We start from the raw sequence: 10,077 nt of genomic DNA on the forward strand, positions 1-10,077 counted from the left end.
CAGATACGATCCCCAGTGGAGTCGCCAGTTTGTTGTAGGGAAAAGTATCCGACTCGGATGACCCTATCCCACTCTAAGGGTGATAGTACCTCAGCAACAACTGTAAAGAAAACTACTTAAGGTTTACTTCTTTACGAAAGCAAGAGAGAATGAGGAAATGCACTAACCGTTGCCTTGCGCTTAATGTCGAATCCAAACTCTTCTCTTTGGCTGCTTGCTCCCAGCTCCTTGCTCCTTTGCTGGCCCAGCTACAATGAGATCCTGCAAAATAACAAAGAAGGAAACTACAAGAAGCATGCAATCATAACTGATTCAAGGATTAGCATAAATCAAATATACAATTATCACAATATATCATTGAAACAAGTGCATATAGAAGAACCTCAATAGCTTTTATTAATGAAGAAGTAAAGTTCTGAGAGAGTTACAACCATTGAAGGCCCCAATCCAGCAACACCTCCCAGCAGAAAGAATTTCTCCTCTTCACCTCCTTCAAGCAATCACCCAATAGTTCTATAGTGAAACCAACAACATATCATTACTTTGCACAAAATTCCAGCCTCCTGAGCTCATAGGAGAGAGCTCAATATATAGATGAATTGAGAAAGGATGAGTCAGCTTGCAACTGATGTGTAGCTGCCTTGTGTCCTCTCTCTCTTCAGTTGATCTTCAGTTCTTGAGTCCACTTGGAGAACCTTGCTTCCACTTGGAGAAACAGAGCCTCTGACTCATCACAAGGCGAAATCCCTGATCCAAGTGTCATTTTTGGAAGATTCCAGAGCAATGACTCAGTGTGCCACTTGTCCCATCTCGCTCAGCGCAGGTGGCCTTTGTTCCACTTGCTTTGCAACACAGGTACACCATGGAGGAGTTGAGTTTCAGCGCAGAAGCCTAGTGGAGCACCTGCTTTGGTTTCAGGATTGCTTGTTTTTTAGTGTTTTCAGGTGGAGAACTGATCTGAGAGCTGTTGGTTTGCTGACCTTGTTCCTCTAGGGGTAGGAAAATCATGTTTAGGGACTTTGGATCCCTTGGATTATTGACAATTCATGCCTGATGCTGCAAGGCACAAAATTGTCTATAACACCCACAAACACGTAATAATTTACCTTTTCACCTGATACGACCTCTGCACATCTTTTGAGATTCCACCTTTATCGCAATCGGGTATCAGCTCCTCCGCGGGTCACATTAATACACACCTCCTCCCACCTCCGATATGCGAACATATTCCAGATCTCAAATTATTAAACACTGCCACTATAACTCCATCGGGTCTGCTCTTTCAGACCTTTCCTTCAGTGCTCCGCTGATCTCCGGCCACCTTCGATATATGACCTTTACATAAGTAATCATATCGCATGAATTACCATATTAATTATAAAGGTTATAAAGTGTATGACTCGACATTTAATAAAATCTTCTAGAGACTTATCGCTTCCACCAAACTAGCTCTATTATAACAGAATTTTCCAAGTTTACTCTGATCATCCACGTCCTCCTTTCTCCACTCTGCTTTGGATTCCTCCTTTAATTATGAGTGCATAAAAACCCCCAAGACCATATCAATTATGACTTTATTAAGGCCTTAATCAAATCCCTCCTATCGGGACTTTAAAACTCCTCATAACCTTCCTTAACCCTTATACAACCTTCATTAACTCTTTAACAAAACACACACACACAGATATATATATATATATATATATATATATATATATATATATATGTATGTATGTATATGTTTGTATATATATGTATATATATGTATATATATATATATATATATATATATAGCCTTCCCTCTCCGACGATCTCCGACCACCTCTGATCACCAATTAGCACTTTATCGCTATCAGTGCATCGACATTTTCATAGTCCACCAACCTTTGACCTCTGTCTAATGCGATTGTGATAAAGTTATGTAGAATCATGAAGCGTATATGACCTTTCATCGAATCATGATGCAAGGTTACCCCTGCTTACATCCACAGTATGTATATATAATGCATAAACACGTTAGTCCCAGGTATTTTAACTCACCATCGAGTCAAAATCTTCCCCCATCAATGGCTAAGGCCCTATTAATCAACCCTCAAGCCTTCAATTATGACTTTATTAAAGCCTTCATCAAATCCCTCCTATCGAGACTTTAAAACTCCTCATAACCTTCCTTAACCCTTATACAACCTTCGTTAACGCTTTAACCACATATATATAGCTTTCCCTCTTTAAACATTGGTTATATATTTATCGCATGAAATCCTTATCTCCTTTGATAATGTTGGATTTACATATAAATTAATACATAAATCTTTCATCGTTGCTATTTTCCTTTATAAACCTTTTACAAAGGAAATAACCCACAAACACGCAATAATTTACCTTTTCACCTGATATGACCTCTACACGGATTTTGAGGTTCCACCTTTATCGCAATCGGGTCTCAGCTCCTCTACGGGTCACATTAATACACACCTCCTCCTGCCTCCGATATGTGAATGTATTCCGAATCTCAAATTATTAAACACTACCACTATAACTCCGACGGGTCCACTCTTTCAGACCTTTCCTTCAGCACTCCACTGATCTCCAACCACGTACGATCACCGATAAGCACTTTATCGCTATCGGCGCATCGACATTTTACAGTCCACCAACCTTAGGCCTCTGTCTAATACGATTGTGATTACATCGCGACCGTTGATCGGTTCTCGATCCAACGGTCGATATCCTTTCCTGATGCAAAGTCGCCCGACAGCCCTCGACCGTTGATCTACACTTAGTAGATTCAACGATCTACCATGAATTTGGATAGACAACATGCACAAGGTATAACCACCAAATAAAGCGGTTTCCCCTCACTCCTCTATTGTTATGTATCCTCCGATTAGTGGAATTTGAGCCAAACGCTAAAAACCGCTTATGGCTTCCCTTCCGCCCGAAATCCACTTCTCTGCCTTTGAGAATTGCTCTTCGCCGATTATCCTCTGCACTCCTTCAACACTCGAAGACTGTCGATCTATGAGATCGATGGATTTCGTTCCTTGTCGCCTGCGTCGTTGATCTTCGAGATCCAATGGTTCTTATGCTTCAACGACTCACTTCTTCCTTAGTCCTTTTCTTTATGTTTTTCACTGTTTCTTCAGTGTTTCCTCTGTGGTTCAGGTTTCTTCAAAGGGTTTCATTCTTCCGCTTCCGCAGTTCAACTTCTCTGAGCTTAACTCCTCAGTGAATTCTCACTTCGCTACCTCTCTAGAGCTTCACTCTGTTTCCTCAATTGGATTCAAAGACCCGTGATGATTCCTCTGAATCATTCTCTCCTCTATGTGTTTTACAGAATTCTGCCTGTAACCTTGTTACAGAACCTACAAATTCATATGTAATTCATTCATAAAATACTCATTTCACACATTTACACAGCTAGGAATAAACCTCTGTATACTTAAGTATAAAAAAATGATTACGTTCGAGACTCTATGTCTCTCACAGGCCCGATCTTCAATATCAGTGGCCTCCTCCCTTTACTCTGCTCGTAGGCTTACATTTATACCAGAAAGATTCTTTTGAACTAATTCTGGTTCAAATCCTAAATCTACTGAACTGACTCCTAAATCCTCTATGTCCACTTCTAACTTCATTTAATTCCTAAGAACTCTCTCTAGTTCCTCGAATCATGAAAAATACCTTTAACCACTCATGTTCTCCTTTATTCGAGAGAATTTACAAACATCCTCACACATTTAATTAATTTCTATTCTAATCACTTAAAAGCCTAATTATTACATTAATTTGAGACTTAGGAAACCAACTTCCTTAAAACACATGACCCCCCTATGTCTACTAAAATACAATGATTTTCTCTTTGGTTGAATGCTCCTGCATCAGACTCCCAAAGTAGAAACTATTCATGATCTCCTGATCATGTGTCTTCATGTGTTGATAGAAAACCTCCAGGGTCCCAAACTTTAGTTTGTAACTGTCTGAAAGCTTTGTTCCTTTGTTGCTGTTGTACTTCTACTATCTTTTGCTCCATCTTCTTCTCCTTGTCAATCAGGTTAATACTCTGATTGATCATCCTTCCCACTGCTATCATTTCCATCCCTATGGCATGTTTCATCATTAATTGCCACAATTCTTCAATTTCTTTTTCCAGCACATCTTTGGACTGGTCCATATTCTGCCTCTTACTTCTTCCTCTTTCTCCTTGCTTCAGGTTGTTGCTGCTGTCCACTAACTCTTCAATCTGTTATTCTTCTTCTTGAAGTTGTCGAATGCTATCACTTACTCTTACTCTTCCTCTCATTATTACTTGTTTTGTTATTCTTCTTGCCTCCCTTTCATCCTTACCCTCTTTCATTATTATTTCTGTCTGCACTAAATCATGACTTTCCAACGTTCTCTCCAGCAATTGAGCATCTCTGTTCCATGGATTGAATTCTTCCACAAAATCTTCTTCTTTCATCTTTATTTGGCTGCTCATCTATGCCAAATTTCCTCCAGCATTTGCAACTAAACCTGCATTCACAATACATTTGTTAAAATGAAAAACATAAGGCTTCAGTGCCTTATTTTCCTTTGGCAACAATTCTGTTTGCTGATTTGTTTCTTTCTCCTATGTTAGCACATCAGTACGTTGTTTTGTATTCTCAAAATAATTCATGAGATTGTTAATCATCCTCACCTCCACATCATCTGTTTCAATGATGCCTCCCTGCTTTTGTTCATAGTAGTGAACTTCTTCTTCTGCAATCACACTGTCATACTCTGAATTTCCCAGCAAATATTCCAGCAAATCAATTTCTATGTGACACTTCACAAGTACTTCATCATCACTTATGATTCCTGCATTAATTCAAAAATCACAAGGTTCAATAGTCTCAAATGTTGCTTCACATATCAGCTCTTCAGACTGAATTTCATCTCCTTCTTTCAAAAGAAATTGTTCCTGTGTTGTCACAGTTTCAAATATCAATGCATTATCAAATTCTTTCTGCTACAATAAATCACTGCTTCTCTCATTTAAGAGACATTCTCCATCCTCCTTTACTTCAGAGTTTTGATCTTCTAAAAGATACTTCATAATTCTGATAATTTCAAAAGATTGCTCATCCTATGCAAAACACTCCTTTGTTAGTGTTCCTTCTCCCAAGGTTAAATCCTTTGCATAGGTTTCTCCCTTCTTAACATCTTTCAGTAGATGTCCTTCTTTTTTACTGACTGCCTCAATAGTTTCCATGGCTATTTTCACCGTGCCTATCATCATAGTGAACTGATGATCCTTTACTATGTTTTCAGCTAACATAGTCTCTTCTTCAAGTTTTCCTTTAATATCTTGTTGTTTACCTTCTCCAAGAGCTATCCTTGTCTCAGCATCTGCATTGATATTCTCCTGCATTTGTTATGCATCCACAGACAAACTATTAGTCTTAAAAACAGAAGACCATGTGGTCCCACTTGATGTTTTAGTCACCATATCTCCTTACTGTTCTAAATCCTTCATATGATTCAAAAATTCTTTGATGGTTTCCTCTTCAATCTCCTCAAACCCTTCACTTGGTTGCTTGATATTTTTCCCCAATTGTATATGAGACCTATCTATCTCATCTTCTTCCAGAACATAATTTAGATTCTGCTTGTCTTCTTCCTCCTTTATGACAATATCATCAAATTGTCCTTCTTTACATGTTTCACCTGCAAATATACACAAATTGTCAGATTTAAAACCATGTAACCCTTTGGCCTCACTTGAAATTTCAATATTAAAGTCTTCATCTTCACTTTCTCCCAGAATTTCACCCTGTTCTAGTTCACAAATAGACTCTTCCATTTCCGTTTCCAGCTCGTCTTCTTTGAGTTTTTCCATCAGCCACCTCACTTGCCTCTACTGTAGTCTTCTCTACAACTTATGCCACTTCACTGGCTTCTTCCTCAAGACCCAACCTAGTCTCTGGCTTTCCTCTAGTATCCTCCTTAATGCATCGAGTTGTTCTTTTAACTCTTCAATCTCTTTGTCAATTTCCTCTTGACTCATCCTCTTGCCATTTGCCTTGGCATCCTCTTTCTTCATCTTTCTTCTATTGTGGTCTTCCTCAGAATCTCTACTATGACTATCAGTAGCCATCTTCTTCTTATCTATCTTCATGAGCTCCTCACTCACTTACTATGAGATGCATAAAAGCCTCTGCAACAACAAGTCCTCCTTGTTGCAACTTACCTCACCAAGCTTTCCTCTATAGTTGGTCTTTTGGCAAGCCCTTGGTTCTCTTTCACTGAAACCTCCTTTGAGCACTTCTCTCTGCTTTCTCTAGGCTTCAACTCATTTGCACTTCTCAAGAACACAACTGTCCTCTTTTATTTCAATCACAATGAAATACTTGGTTCTGACCACCTCTTCTTTCACTTAGAAAGTCTTACCAGCTTCCTTCATTACCTTAGTAATTCTACCCACATCCTTTGTGGAATTACCTTTGTGAGCTGCAATAATACCTCTGTAGTAACAAGTCTCCTTCTTGCTACATATGCCTCACTAAGCTTCTCTCCTTTGAGCTCAGTCTTTTAGCATCTCTATGGTTCTTTCTTTTGGAACCAATTGAGCACTCCTTGCTCTAGATTGCTGCAACCTTCACACCTTCTTATGCTGTCACCTGCATATCAATGTATAAACACTTCTGAAATCAAAATAGAACATATCACCTCACCTTCAAGATCTCAGCATGATCTTGTTTCACCATTCCACCAACCTTAGACCTATGTCTAATGCAGTTGCGATTAGATCGTGACCATTGATTGGTTCTCGATCCAACGGTCGATATCCTTTCCCGATGCAAAGTCGCCTGACAGTGCTCTGTTCTTTATCTACACTTAGTAGATCCAACGATCTACCATGAATTTAGATAGACAACAAGCACGGGGTTTAACTTCTTGATAAAGTGGTTTCCCCTCACTCCTCTATTGTTACGTGTCCTCCGATTAGTGGAATTGGCGACAAATGGTAAAAACTGCTTACGGATTCCCTTCCGCCCAAAATCCACTTCTCTGCCTTTTGAGAACTGCTCTTCGCTGATTATCCTTCGCACTCCTTCAACATTCGAAGGTCATCGATCTATGAGATTGATTGATTTCGTTCCTTGTCGCCTGCGTCGTTAATCTTTGAGATCCAACGGTTCTTATGCTTCGACGACTCACTTCTTCCATAGTCCTTTTCTTTATGTTTTTCACTGTTTCTCCAGCATTTCCTCTGTGGTTCAGGTTTCTTCAAAGGGTTTCATTCTTCTGCTTCCATGGTTCAACTTCTCTGAGCTTAACTCCTCAGCGAATTCTCACTTCGCTACCTCTCTAGAGCTTCACTCTGTTTCCTCAATTGGATTCAAAGACCCGTGATGATTCCTTAGAATCATTCTCTCCTCTGTGTGTTTTACAGAATTCTGCCTGTAACCCTGTTACAGAACCTACGAATTCATATGTAATTCATTCATAAAATACTCATTTCACACATTTACACAGCTAGGAATAAACCTCTGTATACTTAAGTATAAACAAATGATTACGCTTGAGACTCTATGTCTCTCACAGGCCTAATCTTCAATATCAGTGGCCTCCTCCCTTTACGTTGCCCATAGGCTTACATTTATACCTGAAAGATTCTTTTGAACTAATTCTAGTTCAAATCATAAATCTACTGAACTGACTCCTAAATCCTCTATGTCCACTTCTAACTTCATTTAGTTCCTAAGAACTCTCTCTAGTTCCTCAAAACATGAAAGGTCAGAGGAGTGGTGCAGTGGACTTGCGATGGATCGAGAGCGGAACTGGTGATAATCATAGGTGCCGGTGTATTGTTTTTGAAGTCCGGCCCATGGGTTCGAAGCGGGGTTTCCTTTGTTTTTTCCCGTGTATTTCGATAAATGAATGGTCATGGGTTTAGTGTTGAAGTCCATGGTTTTGAAGGCTCAAAGCCTCAAATATGCTTCCAATAGGTTTCGTGGGCCATAACCATAGGCCCCAAGATTGAATATTGTAAACGAAAGGGGTTTTGGCCTTACCCAAAATCTCCTTGTGATAACAGTAAGACCATAACTCTCCAGATTTAAACAACTGTACCTCCTTCTCCTTCTACTTGCACTTTTTCTTCCTTCTCGCAGGAAATCCTTTCCCTTAACCTTTCCCTGCTTTTGCACATAGAATCTTCTTTGGCTCTAATACCAAATGATGAAAGGAGATCTTTGGGTAAGGTGAGAAGACTTGATGAAAGGAGATAGTGGTAGCGAAAGGTGAGAAGACTTGTAGCAACCTAGAGCAAGGAGTGCTCAATTGGTTCCAGAGAAGAGAACCAGAAGGATGCCAAAAGAGTGAGTGAGGAGAGATTGGTGAAGTATTGTGTAGCAGAGGAAGGCTGTTACTACAGAGGTTGGTTGCAGCTCACAGAAGATCATGAAGGCAGTTCCACTAAGAAGTGGGTAGAATTGCTAAGGACAAGGAGAAGCATATGACGAGGAAGTCATAAATTTTTGTGCCCTGGGAGTCTGATGCAGGAGCATCTGAGCACTCATAATTACAAGAGAAATCCAAAGCGGAGCAAGGAGGACGTGGACCATTGAGCAAAACAGGGGACAATTCTGTTTAAATAGAGCTAATTAGGTGGAATGGATAAAAGTCTCAAGGAGACTTATTAAATGTAATCTGCCACATATGTAGAAACATTAGGGGTTGTTAGAGGAAATAAAAGAGTGGATTTGATCGGATCCTTCCAATGATCCAATCCAATGTTTCCTTATATATATTATGAGCCTACGTGTTCAATAGGGGATAGAGTGATAGATACAAAGTGTAAAACCGAGAGTATTCAAATGTAGTCAAGGGAGAGATTGTTTTACGGCTGCAATGCCTTAGACCTGTGATCATATTGTGTATAATATAAAGTGTGTTTCAGTGTTAATAGTGTAAGCATGTGAATATGTTTCATATATAGAGTTAATCCTGTGTTGTGAGACTGCTGATCAACCATTAATCACTAAAAGGATTGATGGCGATCCAATATTAAATAGAGTATGGCGGAGGACCTATGTTTAACACAAAGTCCATCAATAGAAGTGAATGAAGGGATGATGAACGAATGCACATGAGTCATATCACGTCAGCCGAAACCTTTTGGCGAGACCAGAACCTGCCCTTTTAAAATTATAGTTTTCACTAAGAAGTAGCGGAAGACATAGGATGGATTCGAAATCCGGACTTGAAATTTTATAAAGGGGGGCTTATATCCTTATCAGGTCCGTAAGACTAATCAGAATGGGCCTTTGAATCAATGCGATCGTGATCATGTGATTAAGTGTGGACCGTCAGATCGAGATTCGGATCGACGGTCATGATCTTAATCGCAGAGGTCAAGCGCAGAGGCAGTGGATATGTGATATGCCGATACGCCGATATTAATAAAGCATTGATCAACGATCGAAGATCAGACTGATCACTTATCGGAGGTCGGAGGAGTGGTGCAGCGGACTTGCAATGGACCAAGAGCGAACCCGATGATAATTATAGGTGCCGGTGTATTCTTTTTAAAGTCCAGCCCATGGGTTCGAAGCGGGGTTTCCTTTGTTTTTTCCCATGTATTTCAATAAATGAATGGTCCCGAGTTTTTATAAAGAAATCCGATAAAGTGTTGAAGTCCACATTTTTGAAGGCTCAAAGCCTCAAATATGCTTCTGATAGGTTTTGTGGATATAAGGCCCTTTCCGATCAGTCTTACGGACCCGATATGGATATAAGCCACCCTTTATAATATTTCAAATCTAGATTTCGAATCTGTTCTATGTTTTCCGTTGCGTCTTAGTGTAAACTGGAATTTTAAAAAGGCTAGTTCCGATCTCGCCAAAAGGTTTCTGCCGACGCGATATGACTCCTATGCATTAATTCTTCATCCCTTAATTCGCTTCTATTTATGGACTCTGCGTTAAACATAGGTCCTGCCACACTTCGAAAAACAATCATATATATGACATTTTAGATCGCCATCGATCAATACAGTGATTGATGGTCAATCAAACCTGCAACACTGGATTCAACTCTATATATGGA

Source organism: Pinus tabuliformis, chromosome 9, assembly GCF_031772625.1.
Source record: "Pinus tabuliformis cultivar Carrire ecotype Pingquan chromosome 9, CPIR1, whole genome shotgun sequence".
In the NCBI taxonomy this organism is placed as follows: domain Eukaryota; kingdom Viridiplantae; phylum Streptophyta; class Pinopsida; order Pinales; family Pinaceae; genus Pinus; species Pinus tabuliformis.